This window comes from Pan paniscus, chromosome 3, assembly GCF_029289425.2.
Source record: "Pan paniscus chromosome 3, NHGRI_mPanPan1-v2.0_pri, whole genome shotgun sequence".
NCBI classification, from domain to species: domain Eukaryota; kingdom Metazoa; phylum Chordata; class Mammalia; order Primates; family Hominidae; genus Pan; species Pan paniscus.
Window position 1 is genome coordinate 34,149,904 of NC_073252.2, and position 18,291 is coordinate 34,168,194.

The 18,291-nt window shown below is 36.2% G+C and overlaps 1 long non-coding RNA gene and 1 pseudogene across 2 annotated transcripts; both read left to right on the forward strand.

The window, feature by feature from the left end:
- Nucleotides 1-240: 240 nt before the first annotated feature.
- Nucleotides 241-13,115, forward strand: LOC134730263 (uncharacterized). Of its 2 annotated transcripts, XR_010111944.1 has the most exons (4): nucleotides 241-807; nucleotides 3,205-3,254; nucleotides 7,522-7,653; nucleotides 8,016-13,115. It is a non-coding gene; the product is annotated as an uncharacterized LOC134730263 (long non-coding RNA). The 2 variants fall into 2 exon arrangements; XR_010111943.1 differs by lacking the exon at nucleotides 3,205-3,254.
- On the forward strand, nucleotides 1,222-5,286 carry LOC117979941 (large ribosomal subunit protein eL31-like; annotated as a pseudogene).
- Nucleotides 13,116-18,291: the final 5,176 nt, after the last annotated feature.

An 18,291-nucleotide genomic window follows, 5' to 3' on the forward strand; every position in this document is an offset into this window, starting at 1 on the left:
CTTGAGAGGTTGAGGCAGGTGAATTGCTTGAACCCGGGAGGCGGAGGTTGTAGTGAGCTGAGATTGCACCATTGCACTGCAGCCTGGGCAACAAAAGTGAAACTCCGTCTCAAGAAGAAAAAAAAAAATAGTATTTAAAATGTTCAAACATCTTAAAAAACTATCAGAATGCACATAAAATCAATGATTTTAAAATGTTTGTTAATTATCTTGTATACTTCAAAATAAGTAAGTATTGTTTTTTGTTTGTTTTTAAATCTTGGGATGGTAAATTTCTTCATTCACTATAAAGGGTAATTATAGAGCAGTGTAGATTACTTGACCTTAACGCCGAAATAGAACTTGGGTATGGGTGAGGTTAATTGGTTAAATAATTGCCATTACACACAGCCTATTAATGAAAGTGACTCAAGAACAAAAGCACTTTGAACTTAGATGTGACATCCAAGACTATCCCAGAGAATGACAGTATGACTAATTATTATGGTTTTATTTTTTCTTCTATGTAAATTAGGTTTTCTAATAACCATGTCTTTCTCCTAGGACTTAATCAACCATATTGATTTCCACGTTTTAAAACATTTTCCTTTCTATTGGAATAATCCACAACTAATATAACAATACCAATGGAGACTTGCATTAAAGTCTTCTGATTTTAATCGGTTTTTGTGTAAAAGCATGTGTCATTATGAACAAGGAATACAGCAACACTTCAGAGTTTCCGACTTTCTCAACAAACATGTCAAGTTAATCAATATAATATTATCTTCTAATGCACAGGCCACAAATTCATCCACTACTTCTGAGGTATGAATAAAATATTATTTGTCGTTGTAATTATTTTGGCACCAATCAAATCTCCTTAACAAAAGAATATGACGTTTCATGGAGTATATCCAATGACTTCATGTTGGGGATTTGACGAGAATAACTTTCTTTCTCACTTTTATAGCTCTCATTTTTAATCACATTATGAAATTTGTAATGCTCTGTTCAAGAATTTTGTAAAGATCAAATATGATACAATTCACTCTTTCATTGTTTTCAGTTTTTAAAGATGTAATTAGGACGTTTTTAGAAGATTTTCTTCTTTACTTTTTCGCCTTTATGTCTATACTTTCTTGTTCTTCTGTTTTTATTTTCTAAATATATCATAATTACTCTCATATTTCATCCCAATTATCCATAGAATTTTAAAATTTTGTACAATCTTATTCAAAAGTGATCAAAGTTTAAAAATATTTTTAAAAACATAATACATTAAATGTAAAAATATACATTATTTGTACATTTTGTCTTAAATGCTAAAACTAAGTTAAAACCAAAATATACATACCATAATCAATAAATATTCAAAATTAAGTAAAATGATAGAATTGACATAATTATTTTTAAAATTACATTTCTTTATATATAAGAATAAAACCACTCACAGTTCTAATGTTCAATGTAAAAAAAACATATATTATTCATGCCTGCTGGTCATGTAGATATATAAATTTAGTAGTTACAGGAATTATTTAATACCAAAAGAATTCATTCATTACCATGTACAACTATTGTGAAACTCACAACCAATCATGGGTTTATCCAAAATCTCAAATTAGAAGATAAACAAAACAAGCAAATGGACAATTGAAGCTACTGAAAAATTACATTTTGCTATACAGGAAACTATTTCATTCCAGGTAAAAGAGAGTAGGACCTGACAAGTTGAAAGTCTGTGCATATTTTTCCCAAATGCTTCAGTCTCTCCATTAATATTAGGAGTGAAGAAATCCACAACCCTTATGACCTTGAGATGCAATTGTTTTGAGAACTTAGGGCAAAACTTGTGAAGTGCTTCCCTGGAGCATAAACCATGTTAGTCACTGGAGCGATGCTATGTCAGCACTGAACACTGAATCCCAAAGAAAAGTTCGTAATGCACTGTGAAGTATTTGGGGATTGTAATCGGTGAAGACTTCTAAAGAACAAACCCAAGGAGAGGCTCATCTGTCTCAGGTTTTAGAGCAGTCACAAGGAATAGTGTCATTTATTACAAATATTTTCTAACGGTTTTGGTTTTTCCTTGCATTAATTCTCTTAGTAAGACAAAATCTATCTTTATCTCACCCTTGGAGCTGAGGTAAAAAATAAAGGTTATGTTAAGAAAAAAATATGAGAAAGTTACATTTTAAAGTATTAATTAGTTCAATACCACTAAAAATAAGTATACATTATTTTCTATTTTGATTTCAATTTGAGAGAAAAAGTCATAAAGTTTAAAGAAAAATGAGTAATAGGATTATTAATATATTGTTTTGAGACACAGTCTCACTTTGTTACCCAGGCTTGAGTGCAATGGCACAATCTCAGCTCACTGCAACTTCCAACTCCCAGGTTCAAGCGATTCTCCCGTCTCAGCCTCCTGAGTAGCTGGGATTATAGGCACGCACCACCATGCCCAGCTAATTTTTGTTTTTTGATTTTTTAGTAGAGACAGGGTTTCACCATTTTGACCAAGCAGTCTCGAACTGCTAACTTCAAGTGATCCACCTGCCTTGGCCTCCCAAAGTGCTGGGATTACAGGTGTGAACCACCACACCCAGCCAAAATTCTTTTAAAAATATCTTCATAATTATACTTATGGTCATCCATGAATATCTGCATTTATGTACATAAAATATATACACATGAATATCTGCGAGTAAACAATTTATATCCTGATGATTTCTGTACATCTTACACCTCAAAAAATTATAATCTCTACCAATAACTATTTTTGATATCAGGCAAATAATTTAGAGTTTCTGTTTCTTCATCTTTATAAGAAGAGTAATAGTCTATTATCATAATCATAGCTTTGTACACAAATCAAAGCCACCAAAAATACACACTGCTATAAAAAATATAAAATGATGTCATACTCCTGAACAACCACTGGGTCAAACAAGAAATAATTGAGACTAATGAAAATAGTAACATAACATATTGATGTGGTTTGGCTGTGTCCCCACCCAAATCTCAACTTGAATTGTATCGCCCAGAATTCCAAAGTGTTGTGGGAGGGCCCTGGGGGGAGTTAATTGAATCAGGGGGGTGGTCTTTCCCATGCTATTCTCATAATAGTGAATAAGTCCCATGAGATCTGATGGGTTTATCAGGGGTTTCTGCTTTTGCTTCTTCTCATTCATTTTTTCCCTTGCCACCACGAACAAGAAGTGCCCTTCACCTCTCGCCATGATTCTGAGGCCTCCCCAGCATGTGGAATTGTAAGTCCAATTAAACGTCTTTTTGTTCCCAGTTTTGGGTATGTCTTTATCAGCAGCATGAAAGAAAACTAATACACATATGATATGCAGAAAAGAATGTTCTAAAAGGAAAGTTTATAGAAATAAATATCTATATTAAACAAACAAACAAAAAATCTCAAATAGAAAGCCTAATGTTACACGAAGGAGTAAAAGAAAAGCAAAGCCTAAAGTCAGTAGAAGCAAGAAGATTACAAAAATCAGAAGTGAAATAAATGAAATAAAGACTTGAAAGACAACAAAAAAGATCAAAAGAAAGAATACATCAATAAATAAAGTCATAAATAAAAAGAAGACATTACAACTCATACCCCAGAAATATGAAGGATCATAAGAGACTGCAATGAACAATTGTAAGCCAACAAATTGTATAACCAAAAGAAATGGATACATTTCTAAACACATGCAATGTACAAAGACTGAATTATGAAGAAATAAAAAAATCTGAACACACCATTAATGACTAAGGAGATTAGATCAAGGCAAACAAAACAAAAAATAAATAAATAACACCAACAAAAAGCCCAGCATCTGATAGCTTCATGGTTGAATTCTACCAAACATTTAAAGAACTAATGCCGGGCCGGGCGCGGTGGCTCACGCCTGTAATCCCAGCACTTTGGGAGGCCGAGGCGGGTGGATCACGAGGTCAGAAGATCAAGACCATCCTGGCTAACACGGTGAAACCCCGTCTCTACTAAAAATACAAAAAATTAGCCGGGCGTGGTAGCGGGCGCCTGTAGTCCCAGCTACTCGGGAGGCTGAGGCAGGAGAATGGCGTGAACCCAGGAGGCGGAGCTTGCAGTGAGCCGAGATCGCGCCACTGCACTCCAGCCTGGGCGACAGAGCGAGACTCCGTCTCAAAAAAAAAAAAAAAAAAAAAAAAGAACTAATGCCAATTCTTCTCAGACTCTTCCAAAAACTTGAAGAGGAGACAATACTTTTAAATTCATTGCATAAGGCTAGCATTATCCTGATACCAAAGCCAGCTAAGAACATTACAAGAAAAGAAATTACTGGCCAATATCCCTGATGAGCATTGGTGCAAATATCCTTAATAAAAAATATTGGCAAACTGAATTCAACAGTACTTTAAAAGACTTATTCACCTTCCTTTCTAACTTGGACCCAGCAGAATGGCTCCCACAAAGAAGGGTGGCAAGAAGAAAAAGGGCCGTTCTGCCATCAACGAAGTGGTGACCCAAGAATACACCATCAATATTCACAAGCACATCCATGGAGTGGGCTTCAAGAAGCGTGCCCCTGGGCACTCAAAGAGATTCGGGAATTTGCCATGAAGGAGATGGGAACTCCAGATGTGTGCATTGATACCAGGCTCAACAAAGCTGTCTGGGCCAAAGGAATAAGGAATGTCCCATACTGAATCCGTGTGTGGCTGTCCAGAAAACATAAGCTATATACTTTGGTTACCTATGTACCTGTTACCACTTTCAGAAATCTACACACAGTCAATGTGGATGAGAACTAATCGCTGATCGTCAAATACATCAAATGAAGTTATAAAATTGCAAAATAAAATAAAATAAAAGACATTCACCATGATCAAGTTGGATTTATTCCTGGCAGGCAAGAATGTTTCACTGTATGTAAATCAACAAACATAATATATCATATTAACCAAATGAAGAACAAAAACCATATAATCAGCTCAATAGATAAAGAAAAAGCATTTGACAAAATTCAACATTCTTTTATGATAAAAACTCTCAACAAATTAGGTATAGAAGCAATGTACTTCAACACAATAAAGGTCATATATGACAAGCTCATAGCTAACATCCTCCTCAGTGGTGATAATCCGATTCTTATAAAGTCAGTAACAAGATAAGGCTACTCAGTTTCACCACTTCATTCAACATAGTGCTGGAAGTCCAATCAGAGCAATTAGGCAAGAAAAATAAATAAAAGACATTCAAATATGAAAGAAGTTAAATAGTCTATATTTGTAGATGGTATAGTCTTTATATAGAGAAAACCCTCAAGACTACACCAGAAAAGCTGTTAGAAATAATAAACTAATCCAGCAAAGTTGCACGATACAAAATTAACATACACACAATCAATAGTGTTGCTATACACTAACAATAAACTGAAAAATGAATTAAGAAATGGCCTCATTTATAATAGTACAAAATACTTAGGAATAAGTTTTACCAAGGAGGTGAAAGATCTGTATACTAAAACTTATAAAACATTGATGAAAGAAATTGAAGAAGACACAAATAAATTTTTAAAAACCTCATTTTAATGGATTGAAAGTATTAATACTGTTAAAAAGTTCACACTATGTAAAGTGATCAACAGATTTAATGCAGTCCCTTTTAAAATTCCAATGACATTTTTCACAGAAATAGAAAAAAATTTGCAAAATTTGAAGGAAATGTGAGAAGACACTGAATAGTCAAATCATTAGAAAAGGTTTTTTTCACTAGTTATCTCATATAATTAGTGTGACTAGCTAGTCACACTAGATCATACTACCTGATTTCAAAATACATGGCAAAGTTCTAGTAATCAAAACAGCATGGCACTGGCATGAAACAGACACATAGCTCAATGGAATAGAACAGAGACACAAGAAGTAAATCTGGGCATTTATGGTGAACTAGCCTTCTACAAAGATGCCAAGAACAAATATTGGGAAAAGATGGTCTCTTCAATAAGTGGTGCTAAAAACACAAGAAATCCACATTCAGAAGAATGAAATTGGATCCTTACCTCAAACCATATACAAAAATCAAATCAAAATGGATTAAAGATTACATGTAAAACTGGACACTAAAAGTTATAGAGGAAAACATAGGATAAAAGCTTTTTGACATAAGTCTTAAAAAGATTTTTAGGATATGATCCCCAAAAGCACAGGCAACCAAAATAAAAATAGGAAAAATGATATTTCGTACACCTAAAAGGCCTCTGCTCAGCAAAGAAAACAACCAACAGAGTGAAAAGACAGTCTGTGAAATTGGAGAAAATATTTGCAAACGATATGTCTGATAAGGGGTTAAGGAACTCAAATGAAAGATTACAAATATTGGCAAGGATGTTGAGAAGGTAACACTTTTTCACTGTTGATGAGACATGAATTAGTACAGTTGTTATGAAAAATAGTATAGAGGTTTCTCATAAGATTAAAAATGGAACTACCCATGTGATCCACCAGTCCCCACTTCTGCTACAAATGAATTGAAACAAATATGTCAAAGAGATATCTGCTCTCCCATGTTCACTGCAGCTTTATTCACAATAGCTAGGATATGAAACTGATCTAAGTATCTAGGAAAAGACAACTGGATTTTTAAAATGTGGGGTGTATATACATACACAATGGAATACTATTTACCCATTAGTAAAAAAGGAATCTGTCATCTGTGACAACATGGATGAACCTGGAGGATATTATGCTAAGTGAAATAAATCAGGTTTACAAAAAACTTTTGGTCAGACAGGAAGAATAGGTTCTGGGGCTCTGTTGTACAGCATAGTGAGTATAGTTAATAATAATACACTATATACACAAAAATTGCTAAGAGAATATATCTCAAATATTCTTACCCTATACACACACAGAAATAATAAATATGTGCATTACAGGATATGTTAATTAACTTGATTTCATTATTATACAATGTATATAGATATCAAAAATACCACAAATACAATTTTAAAGGTAATCCATTAAACATTAATAGAGATAAAAAACATAAACCAAAATAAAAGTTAATAAGTCTCTCACCAGCTTTAAGGTCAAGGAATATCTTTTTCAATGACCTGGAACCATCTCTCTGAAGTGCAATCATAGAGGAAGATAGCACCCCCATCTCTCAATTTCTGAAATGGTAGGAGCTTAGCCTTGGGTGTAGGGGGCTGGTTCTCACTCCAAATTGCAAAACTGCCTCTTGCTGTAAAAATATGATAATTTGTTTTTTCCTTTGAATAAATCCAATTAGCTAACACAGATGGTCATCTCAATTACCGAGTGAATTTAGGATCAACTATGTGTGACAAATGGTACTATCAAGTCCTCTTACTAGAGGACTAGCTATTATTTATTAGGAAAACATATATGTAATGAATTGTACTTGCTTGAATATATAAAAGGGTGAAATTTCTTTGTTTGCAATCTCTTTAGCAAATTGCCTATGTGCATCACATTCTGGTTTAATGCTAGTCGGTAATATTTTTACTTTCTTTTTTACCTTTGCAGAGAGGTTTTCAGAGTTGGGAGGAGATTTTGTTTTTATTTTTATTAACAATTTTGGCAACAGAGATAGAATGAGTTTTCCATTTTCTGAATTGAGTGGTCCAGCTGAAGGTCTTGTGGGCACACAACACTCAGGTAAGATACCGTGAATTATTATGCCTCTCTTTTCACTCTGAACAATTTTGGAATACCAGCCAAATGAACTACCATCTTAAAATTCAAGATTTTACTATTAAATAAACATCAATAATACAGGCTCTAATTCTCATCAGGATTACTATAGTTGGAAAATCAATGACACCAGAAATGTTGCCTGAAAAGTGTGTCTCTTAAAGAGTTAATAACTTTCTATTATATTTGAATAAGTGTATGATAATTCAGTCTAGCAGTAGACTGAGGACAGTTCTTCTGATTTGAATAAACTAAATGAATGTGTTGAGGTTCATAGACACGGCTTGTTACATAAGAATATGTTCTCCTATCCCCCAAATTCATAGGTTGAGGACCTAACCTCCAATGGGACTGTATTTACAGATACAGCATAAAGAGATAATTAAGGCCAAATGAGGTCTTAAGAACACAGCCCTTATCTAATATGACTCATGTTCTTATAATAAGAGGAAGAAACACCAGGGATGGAAACCACAGAGAAAAAAAGGCCATGGTCATGTGAGGACGCAGTAGGAAGATGATCATCTGCAGGTCAAGGAGAGATGTGTCTTGAGAACCAACCCTGCTGGCAACTTGGTTTTGGATGTCCAGCCTCCAGAACTGTGAAGAAAATTAATTTCTGCTCTTTAAGTCACTCAGTCTATGGAATTTTGTTATGCAATCCCTAGCAAACTAATACAGACATCATCTAAAACAAACGAATCACTAGTATTTATGTAATCAACATTATTCTAAGAAAAAAATTAATTTGGATAGGCAAAAGGAAAAAAAGCAAAATAGAACAGGAAATGTGAGAATTAAAGGTACTTTTTCTTTCACAGAATGCTTCTGACCCTTTTTCTGCAGTGGCTACTCCCCCTGCTTCCCCTAAACATCTTGTCTGTATCACTTACTACCTCAGAATGAGTCTGGGGAAGGGAAGTTAATGATCTCTTGGATGAATGGTTTCTTCCTGCTATGGTTTGAAAGTCTCCCTTCCAAAATTTGTGTTAAAATTCAATGGCCAATATGATAGTATTAAGAGGTGAAGCCTTCAGAGGTGATTAGGCCATGAGGTTTTCTTCTTTCTGAATGGGATTAAGGCTTTTATAAAGGAAATTTCACTCAAACTTTGGCTCCCTTGCCCTTCTGCCTTCTGTCATGTGAGAACAGTGTTCTTCCCCTCCGGAGGATGCAGTAACAAGATGCCATATTGGAAACAGAAAGAGCTCTTGCCAGGCAAACAAACCTGTTGATGCCTTGATTTTGGACTTCCTAACCTCCAGAACTATAAGAAATAACATGCTGTTCTTATAAATTATCCTGTGTCAGGAATTTTGTTACAGAAGCATAAATTAACTAAGGTATCTTTGTCAGGAGATTTTCCTGAAAAGAGGGATAAGGGAAAAACATTATTATCTACTCTATTTTGAGGACACAGGTTTGAGTGCCTCATGTGATTTCACTCTATGTCTTAGCCCTGATTCCCCCTCCAAAAGTCCCTTATTATCCATGTACCATGTAGCTAGAAAAGCAGAAGATATAAGGAGACCTAATCAGGAAAATATGAGAACTTGAAAAAAAGGCTGTCTTTTATGAAGACAACAGGATGGAGAGTAGCTGCACTTGTCACATGTAAAAAAAAGGCAAACAGAAAAGATATTAAATTGATAAATGTAGACACAGAAAAGGAAACCAAAACACTATATAATTTACATTTCCCTTGTCTCAGTGAGAGAAAAACCTGCCTTTATTTGTATTGCAAGCAAAGCTGATGCCATCAAGAAGCTACTGAGGGTTCCTTGTTCATCTACATGCCTTCCTTGCAAGCTAATATTATTCATTTATAAACTTTTTCTTTTTCCCGTGCTTCAGAAGTTGAAGTAGTGCAAAGCAAACTGCTTTACAGCTTCACACATGGGGATGTGTACTCACTCCTCTATGAGATTTTCTAACTAGTCAGCGTTGTTCCTTTGATGGAACAAGAACAATAGGATTCCAAAGACTTCATCAGGGAGTTCTGGTGGACAAGGGAAGCTGATTATCTGATACACATCTTCCCCTCCAATACCCACACACAACTATGAAAGGACCTAATAGTTTAAGAGACACATTGACAACAGTTGCTAATAGCTCGAGTTGAACGCTTGCTGAGAAATGTAAGTTGGAAGATATAATGGTGTGCCCAGAAGGGGGGTGAGTCCCCCAATTCATGATCATTAATTGTTCACTGAGACATTTGTAAAGTTTATTGGCATAGATCCAATGGCAGATGAAATAGCCTTCTGACCTTGAATACCTTTGCCTTGGCTCTTTTGCAGGCTACAAAACAGAATTACAGAAAATGTAATAGGATGGCAAGTGTAGAATATCACTTGAGTTTTATCAGTAGCTACTCGGTTTGGGTATCATCAAAAGAAAGACAAAGAAGAAAAAAATATTAAAGCCTACTGTGTTTACTGATCAATGAGCATTCTTTACTAAAGGGAATAATCTCTACTCTGGCCAGTCTATAAGGGTTGAAAAAGAAGAATCCATGACGTTGGAAAAGGAAGCATAGAAGTAGACTGAGGAGGATACAGGAGGCACAGGGACAAGGGAATCAGGGAAGTCCAGAAAGCTATGGAATAAATGGAAAATGATTTAATTTTAGGGACTCTCAGATGCGAGAATTGCTAACAGTGGTGCTACTTTTTCTGTAGTTTTCTCAATAATTTCTCACGTTCTTTTGGTAATAGATTAATACAAGTTGCTGGTATTTTATGTCCATTTTTTTTTCTACTTGTTCTTTTTTCCCCCCAGTTCCCATACAGATAACTCCTCTGAGGATCTGAGGAACATGTGTTCTTACCTTGTCCTGATTCTCCTATACATCTTCTTGGGAGAGAACTGTGCAACTTAAAGGCTACCTTATTTTATACTGTGAATGTCTCTGGAGCTCCTTGGGAAAAAAGTTATCTGATTTAGCTACTATGTGCCTTTTGAAAGAAAAGGGCTATGTAAGAAGACAGCAGTCTCACACTGTGCCAGAAAAACACTCCAAACTGAAAATGAAAACAAAGTTTCACTTTTGGCTCTAGTGATACTTGTTGTATTTGCTATAGAACCAATAAAAATTGTTTATCAAAAGGGTAAGCCATGACCACATGCAAAAGGGTATCTTTTACTGAGAGCTCCATTAAAAGGAATAAAATCAGTTATTACAAATATAAGAAAAGCAAGGAATAAATTTTAAGAGGGCACTTACTTTGTCATACTCACATACTTACAGTAAAGAAGAAAAGCAAATTTGATAGAGATGGTTGCATTAGTCCATTCTCACACTGCTAATACAGACATACCAGAGACTGGCCAGGCACAGTGGCTCATGCCTGTAATCCCAGCACTTTGGGAGGCCGAGGCGGGTGGATCACAAGGTCAGGAGATGGAGACCATCCTGGCTAACACAGGGAAACCCCGTCTCTACTAAAAATATAAAAAAATTAGCTGGGTGCAGTGGCGAGCGCCTGTAGTCCCAGCTACTCGGGAGGATGAGGCAGGAGAATGGCGTGAACCCAGGAGGCAGAGCTTGCTGTGAGCCGAGATCGTGCCACTGCACTCCAGCCTGGGTGAGAGAGCAAGACTCTGTCTCAGAAAAAATAAAAAATAAAAAATAAAAGACATACCCGAGACTGGGTAATTTATAAAGGAAAGAGGCTTAATGGACTGACAGTTCAGCATGTCTGGGGAGACATCAAGAAACTTACAATCATGGCGGAAGGGGAAGCAAACACATCCTTCTTCACATGGTGGCAAGAAGAAGAATGAGTGCCCAGCGAAGGGTGGTTATATAAGAAATCCCCTTATATAACGATCAGATTTTGTGGGAACTAACTTACTGTTGTGAGAACAGAATGGGGAAAACCACCGCAACAAATCACTTATCTCACCTGGTCCCTCCCATGACACATGGGGATTATGAGAACTACAATTCAAGATCAGATTTGGGTGGGGACACAGCCAAACCATATCATTCCATCCAAGACCCTCCCAACTCTCATGTTCTCACAATTAAAAGCCTAATAATGCCCTTCCAGCAATCCCCCACAGCCTTAACTCATTCCAGTATTAACTCAAAAGTCCAAGTCCAAAATCTCATCTGAAACAAGGCAAGTCACTTCGGCCTATGAGCCTGTAAAATCACAAGCAAGTTAGTTACTTCCTAGGTACAATGTGGGTACAGGCATTGGGTAAATACACTCATTCCAAATGGGAGAAATCGGCCAAAACAAAGTGGCTACAGGCCCCATAGAAGTCCAAAATCCAATAGAGCAGTCACTAAACTTTAAAGTTCCAAATTATCTCCTTTGAATACATGTCTCACATCCAGGTCATGCTGATGCAAGAAGTGGGCTCCCAGAGCCTTGGGAAACACCAACCCTGTGGCTTTGCAGGGCATGGGCCCTCTCCCAGCTGCTTTCACAGGTTGGTGTTGAGTGCCTGCAGCTTTTCCAGGAGCATGATGCAAGCTGTTGGTGGATCTACCATTCTGGGGTCTGGAGGATGGTGGACCTCTTCTCACAGCTGCACCAGGCTAATTGTTTATAAAACAAACAAATAAACAGCAATAACAACCCCTCCCAAAAAAAGAAAAAACACTCAGACAAACCTTTCCCACCAGAAACATCTATAGTTATTCAAATACAGATGAATTTCTGGTAGCCTCAGAAACTAGAGAGCAATGAAAAATTGATGTCTTGGCCTTGGTACAATTGCATAAGGCCTCAGTAGACAAATTACAGCATTGCTCAACTGAGGCAAAGTATTGATGTCATTGGTTTATAGCTGTAGGCCACAAAGTGTTACATGTAAGTGTTAGTCCATTTTGCAGATATAAGTGGGCTACTACTACTAAAAAAATATATAGTTTTAGGGATTAGCACAGTATTGTAGAGAATGGATTCCACTTTTTGCAGCATGAACAATACATCTCATTTGCATAATTCTCCAGTTCCTTGGGTCTGGTCCCTATAAAATGAAGAGCTTATAAAAAGCTGAAATTGAATATAACTTCTTTCCCACCTTTGGAGATTCAAAATTTTGAGAAGTCTGACCTGATTTATGTGACGTTTATGCTCATATTGCATATTTAATAATGTTTACTTATGGGTCATGCACATGGAAAACAAGTGTCCTAGTTAAGGCTTCCCATGCTATAGCAACTTTTCATAAAATGATAGAAGCTTCTGTTTTGCCTGGAATTAAGTCTCCACAAGGAGAGGAGATAATAACAGATACTAGAGATGCCTTTCTTTGGTTCTGGAATTAAAATGCATTTGTGTACATTTTCAAAAGTATTCATAGTACTTTTCATAGTACAAAACATATATATGTTTTGAGTCTGTCATGCAAAAGCATAAATTAAAAAGAAAAGAATTTTTCACTTCCATGAGAACTAAAAAACTCTTGGAAAATTGATGGCTGATTTGTTATGAACTTTACCATTGCCTGCTAAAATATCAATAATTCATTTTGCTGACAGAGCTTCAAGAGCTGTTGATAAAACATAGAAGACTCCAAATTTAGAAGCTCCACTTATACTGCATTAAGAAACATTTTTTAATGTTCAAAAATATGTTTCACAAAAGGAAATAAATAAATTATATAAGATTCAAAGAAACTTGATCTATCTCAAAATTATAGACAACAAAAGCAAAAACAGACAAATGAGATTGAATCAAATTAAGGAGCTTCTGAACAGCAAAGGAAACAATCAAAAGAGTGAAGAGACAATCTATGGATGGGAGCAAAGCTTTACAAACTATATGTCTGAAAAGGTATATTTGTAAATATATTTGTAATTCAAACAACTCAATAATAAGAAAACAAATGATCTGATTAAATAATGGTCAAAAGATCTGAATAAGCATTCCTCAAAAGAAGACATTCAAATGGTCAACAGGTTTATTTAAAATGTTCAATATCACTAAAGAAATGCAAATTAAAACCATAAGGAGCCAAGGAGACCAGGGAATTTTACCCCCAAATATAGCACCATAGTTTGCTGATTATTTTAAATGAATGACCCTTGGAGACCAGCAGAGGCTGGAAGAAGCTCTACTCTGATACTCTGTTATGTGCCTAAAGATCAGACCCACCAAAGAAGAAAGCAATTACTTCTGGTCCTTTCCCTGAGTTTTCATTAACTGAACTGGTATCTCAGGAAGAAAACCTGAAGTCTGTCAACACACTTGGACAGACTTTGGTGGCAAACCATTGTCTGCTCTGCAGCCCAAACAGACTTTGTCCTAGGCCACTGTATGTTTTCCAAACCCTTTGAGTCCCCTACAAGTCATTCATTATCCTCCTTAAAATCATCCACATTTCGCCAACTCCTTTTCCCGTATTAAAAAAAATACTCATCTGTACCCCATTGGGTTTTTCAGTAATCATTCTAGTGAGAGTTCCTCATCCTATACACATCAAAATAAAATTTGCATGACTTTTCTCCTTTAATCTTCCTTTAGTTTAGTTGATTTTCAGTGAACTTTCAGAGGGGGAAAGAAAAGTTTTTCCTTTGCTCTAGGAGATATCACCTTACACCTGTTAGAATGGGTATTATCAAAAGAAAATATAAGTTTGTGAAGAGAAAAATGGAATCTCTGCACACTGTCAGTGAGAATACAAATTAGTACGTCCATTATGGAAAACAGTATAAAGGTTTCTCAAAAAAAAATTGAAAATAGAACTACCATGTGATCCAAAAATTTCCACTTCTGGGTATACATCCAAAGAATTGAAATCAGCATGTCGAGCAGATATCTGTACTCCCACATTTTCACTGCAGCATAATTCACAATAGCCAAGATATGGAATCAACCAATATGTTCATCAACAGGTGAATGGAAAAAGAAAACATATGTGTGTGTGTTTGTGTGTGTGTGTGCAATGTAGTACTATTCAGCCTTAAATATTAAGGAAATTTTGTTATTTGTGGCGACATGTATGAGGCTGGAGAACATTATGCTATTGCTCTCCCTTGTAAGTGAAATCTAAAGAGGTTGAACTATTATAAGCAAACGGTAGAATGCTGGCTACCAGATACTAGAGGTGCAGTAGATATTGGGGATACATTGTTCAAAGGATACAAAACTTTAGTCAGACAGGAAGAATAAATTCAAAAGAAAGAAAAAAGGAAATTTAACTGGACTATGGGAATGCCCTAACACAATAATAATTCCTATATCAAAACCTTTATTTGCTTTGGTTAGGGTTTTTTTTTTTTTTTTTTTTTTTTTTTGATACGGAGTCTTACTCTGTCACCCAGGCCGGAGTGCAGTGGTGCCATCTCTGCTTACTGCAAGCTCCACCTCCCGGGTTCACACCATTCTCCTGCCTCAGCCTCCCGAGGAGCTGCGACTACAGGCGCCCACCACCACGCCTGGCTAATTTTTTGTATTTTTAGTAGAGACGGGGTTTCACCGTGTTAGCCAGGATGGTCTCCATCTCCTGACCTCGTGATCTGCCCGTCTCGGCTTCCCAAAGTGCTGGGATTACAGGCGTGAGCCACCATGCCCGGCCTGGTTAGGGTTATTATGTCATCAACAAATCATCTCAAAAAAAGATGAATTTTAAAGTCACTAGACTCTGAGCCTGCATACCAAAAAAGATTTTTTTAATACGAACATATTAGAGAGATGTGATATTCGTCAGCAGAATTATTTACATGCTACTCCTAATAAACCACAGGAAATGCTCTCTGAATAACTACCAGGAACCTTTTGGTAGTTGAGTTTCATAGAACTACATGTAAAAAGTAAGAGCTTTGTCTGTTTACTGTGTGTGTGATGTCTGGATGACCTGAGACCTTAACCTCTTCAAAAAAATGAAACAAAACATAAAAATTGATTTTCAGGCAATGGTAAAGACTGTCTTAAAAACCTTAGTTCTAACTTTTGGGATACCACAATATTTGAATCAGACAGAGAAAGTTATTTTATTTGTACCTAGGATTTATGCAAACGTGTGCTGATTTCCATAAAGTATCATACTTATATTCCTCAGTCCTCCAGATAAATAAAGTAGATAAATTAAATTTAAAAAAATAATTAGCTAAGACTCAGCTACGTACTGGGTTAAAATCTCCAGAGTTTTATCATTAGTCTTTTTCCTCCTGCCTCTGCATTCAAGCACAGAATCTTTTCTTTGAACCTACATTTGGCAGGCCCATGAATTTGGGTCTAAGAGCATGTCCTGTGCCTAATATAAGCAAATTCTCTTCTTACCATTTCCAATGCCTAAAAGGGTTTATCTCTTTCCTAGAAACCCTGAAACTTAAAGACAATAGGATCTGGAAGGACACGCCAGTGGAAATTGGCTATCTCTGTGGACCAGGAAATTTCATCTACAAAAAGGTATTCCAGAAAGAAAATGCAGTCACCATGTTGGGAAGAAGGCTTTCAAGTGCTACTGATCACTCGTTTGGCTATCAGAGGTTAAAACAAAATAAAACAAAAACCAAAACCAAAACAAAAGAGAAACAGCTCAGCTGGAGTCATGCTTCCCACGTGGACACAGCACCCGGGGAAGACTTGACTGTGGTTCTCACAAGGCCTTGAAATTTAAGTTTTCAAGAGTAACTGATCTTCGTATTGAATTCAGATAAAGAGGTAATCTAGAGAATATATTACATTTTAGATGGTCTTGCTGTCTTATTTCCAGTAGGTTTATTTTGACTACTTTAAGAATTATATTTTACTAGGAATCAAAAGTTATTTGCTACATGACCTTTTCTTTCTGTACTCCCAGTAATGGTTCTCACAATCCCCTTTCCAGTTAGCTCAAATTGTCCTCCCAGCAGAAACAGGACCTGGAATTGTATAACTAACAGTTTTATTATTGAAAGAGTAAAGGTGAGACCATCTTCATTATAATTGTTGATAACAAAATAAAACTAATATACATCCAAGTACTCAAGCCTGGCTGTGGTTTGAATGTGTCCCCAAATTCCATGTGTCAGAAATTTAATTCCCAAATTTATGTGTTGTTGCTATTTGGAGGTAGGGCCTTTCGGATGTAGTGATAGATGATGTCATAAGAGTAGGGCCCCCGTGATGAGATTAGTGGCCTTATAAGAAAGGGAGGAGAAATATGAGCCATATGGTGCTTTCTGCCATGTTATGATGACCTCACCAGCACGATGACTTCACCAGATGTAGCTCCTCAACCTTAGACTTCCCAGTCTCCAGAAATGTAAGAAATAGTTTTCTTCATAAATTACCCCATCTTAGTATTCTGCTATCTCAACACACAATGGACTAAGACAAGCCCTACTTGTAAAACAAACAAACAAAAACAATTAATTGGCTTAATCGAAAACATAAACATTCCAGCTAATAGAAAAATAGAAACTTGGCATTGTAAGATAGAGACTACAAAAAACAGGTCTACTGTTACTTAGTTAACTTTGTGATGTAACTTCTCTCCCATCTAAGTATAAATTGATACATGAAACTGAATTTCTATCATTCATGAATATTTTGTTGACTATTATAACATAGAGCTATTGGTTTAGATCCCATTCTGGAAAAAAAAATATGCATAGGCTAGGTTTGTCTTCAAGACTTAAAATAATAATAGTTATATACATTAAACCCTCAAAGTTTAATATGTGCCTTTCAGTTTGTACCTTATAATAAGACTTTTTGTTTGTTTGTTTTTGTTTTTGAGACAGAGTCTTGCTCTTGTCACCCAGGTTGGAGTGCAATGGCATGATCTCAGTTCACTGCAACCTCTGCCTCCCAGGTTCCAGTGATACTCCTGCCTCAGCCTCCCAAGTAGGTGGGATTACAGGCCCCTGCCACCATGCTCAGCTAATTTTTCTATTTTTAGTAGAGACGGGGTTTCACAGTGTTGGCCAGGCTGGTCTCGAACTCCTGACCTCATCATCCACCCGCCTTGGCCTCCAAAAGTGCTGGGATTACAGGCGTGAGCCACTGCGCCCGACCAAGACTTTTATATTAGATGATGACCATGGATGTTACTGAATTGCAAAACTGAGAAAAGCTATTTAGGAAGATTGAATAATTACTAAAAGGCCTATGTAGTCATGTGCTGCATCACAACATTTTGTTCAACAATGGATCATATTACAATGGTGGTCTCATAAGATTATAATGTATTTTTCATGTACTTTTTCTATATTTAGATATGGTTAGATACACAAATACCATTGTGTTATAGTTGCCTACAGTATCTGGTAACATGTACAGCTTTGTAGCCTAGGAGCAATAGGCTATACCATATAGCCTATGTGCTGTAAGAACATCCAAGTTTATGTAAGTACATTACATCCTATGATGATCTCACAACAATGAAAAGGTGTATGTAATAGGTTGTGTCTGTTTGGCTATATAAAAGGGTGAGATTCCTTTCTGTCTGCATTCTCTTTAGTGGATTGCCTGTGATGTGCATCACATCCTGGTTTCATGCTTATTCAATAATAAAATTGCTTTTTTTCTCTTTTACCCCTGTAGAGAGGTTTTCAGGGTTGGAATAAGACTGTTTTTAATTATATTTTCTCAACAAAACCTAAGTTGCTTAAGGATAACAAAGGTAGCTTTCTGATGTTCACACCATCCTTGA